A 2,368-nucleotide genomic window follows, 5' to 3' on the forward strand; every position below is an offset into this window, starting at 1 on the left:
GGCGACCCTTGCACGGCTTGTCGAGTAATGGCATTTAATGCTCTGATGGGCTGATGTCATGATGGTAGTGCCTGAGAAGCAGGGGATCAAAACCGTTTCCTATCATTTTTATTCTAGGAAATGCGGGGACTATTTGTATGCGGTAAAAATCAGTGGTCCGATTTTACGATCATTAAGGCACCTCGTAAAGACTGCCCCTAGAGGGCTCGAAGCCTAGCTCGGGGTTTCAACCTCGTGTGTCCTCAGTGATTGACCTTGAGGCAATGTAAAATCAGCAGCTATGGTGGATCGATGTAAGGTTCCCAAGGCGCGTGACTAGGGCTGACAAAGTCCAATAGGTTAGTTCAGACCCGTATCATGGCATTAGACGGCTGTACCAGCTGCATATTTTTGTAATAAATACATTTGTACTATGTTGGGATTCTCCCTCATATATAAAGGGGATCCTTGTCATTTTGTAAGGCATCTGATACACTACATTCAATACAAGAACATTCTTTCTGCTCTCTAACTCAAACATATTCTCTTGATTTCACTACTTACATTTATTGCTTATATTCATAGTGTTCTATTTATTATTTATTATTGGTCATGAAAGGCTTCCATCAAGGCTGCCATAACCGTTAATACTCCATCGACTTCCTTTGGCGAGGCATCCGACTCAACCTCGAGGCCCCGCATTGGCTGGCTCGAGGCCCCGATTTCTCGCAATTCGGTTTGGTGATTACGACGTTTTCAAGCTATTATCTTATTTTTTCGATTGTTTCACTTAGCATCTATTGCCTAATAACTAACATAAAAATAGATCACGTATTTTTAGAACCACAAAATCAAATCTAATTGTTATTACAATTTTCAAGGTAAACAATGCTATGATTTTAGGTATGGAATTGGCCAAATGTCTAGGAGCCGAGGTCATCGAAGCGAAATGCGATTCCCTCCTGGTTGTAAATTAGGTAAATGGGAGCTTTGAGGTTCCAGAAGACAGGATGCAAAGATACTTAGACAAAATGCAAGTCACATTGCACCACTTCAAAGAATGGACTCTGGTTCACATACCTCGAGAGGAGAATAGCGAAGCCGATGCCCTCACAAACTTGGGATCGTCTGTCGAGGATGATGACATACTCCCCGGGGCTGTTGTTCAATTAGCTAAATTAGTAATCGAAGAAGGTCAAGTCGAAATCAACTTCACTAGCCTGACATGGGATTGGAGAAACATATATATCGATTATCTGGAAAGTGGAAAGCTACCCGCGGACCCAAAAGAGTCAAGGGCGATGCGAACTAAAGCGGCCCGATTTTCGCTTGACGGAAATAGAAACCGTTACAGAAGAACTTTTGATGGACCCCTAGCAGTATGTCTAGGACCAGGGGACACAGATAATGTGGTCCGAGAAATCCACGAGGGCACCTGCAGAAATCACTCTAGTGCCGATCCTTTAATTCGAAAAATAATCAGAGCAGGCTACTATTGGGATAACATGGGGAAGGACACCAAAGAATTCATCCGCAAATGTGACAAATGCCAGAAATTTGTCCCAATGATTCACCAACCCAGTGAACAGCTACATTCAGTCTTGTCACCATGGCCGTTCATGAAATGAGGTATGGACATCATCGGACCTCTACCAACGGCGCCAGGTAAAGCTAGATTTATTTTATTTATGACTGACTACTTCTCAAAATAGGTCGAAGCACAGGCCTTCAAAAATATAAGAGCAATAGAAGTCATTAACTTTATGTGGGACCATATCATATGCCGGTTCGGAATTCCTTCCGCGATAGCATGCGATAACGGAAAGCAATTCATTGGAAGCAAAGTGACCCAGTTTCTCGAGGATCACAAGATCAAAAGAATATTGTCGATGCCCTATCACCTGTGTGAAAACGCCCAAGCCGAGTCCACGAATAAAACCATCATTCAAAATCTAAAAAAGAAGCTGGAAAGTTCAAAGGGTAGATGGAGAGAAATATTACCCGACGTACTATGGGCATATCGCACAACTCCAAAATCAAGCATGGGGGAAACACCTTTCTCTCTGGTATATGGAGCCGAGGCTTTGATACCGGTTGAGGTTAGATAACCAACCGCTAGATTCCAACATGCCACCGAGAGCTTAAACAACGAGGCCATGACTGCTGATCTCAAACTACTGGATGAAAAGCGAGAAGCCTCGCTGGTCCGAATGGCCAAACAAAAATAGAGAATCGAAAGATACTACAACAGAAACGAATCACTGACATTATGCAATCGGGGACCTAGTTTCAAAAGCATGCGTCGTACTCTTTTCCTTCGACTGGGTTTTTATCCCAAGAAGGGTTTTACTGGCAAAGTTTTTAATGAGGCAACGACCATATGCTACCT

Source organism: Nicotiana attenuata, unplaced genomic scaffold (assembly GCF_001879085.1).
Source record: "Nicotiana attenuata strain UT unplaced genomic scaffold, NIATTr2, whole genome shotgun sequence".
NCBI classification, from domain to species: domain Eukaryota; kingdom Viridiplantae; phylum Streptophyta; class Magnoliopsida; order Solanales; family Solanaceae; genus Nicotiana; species Nicotiana attenuata.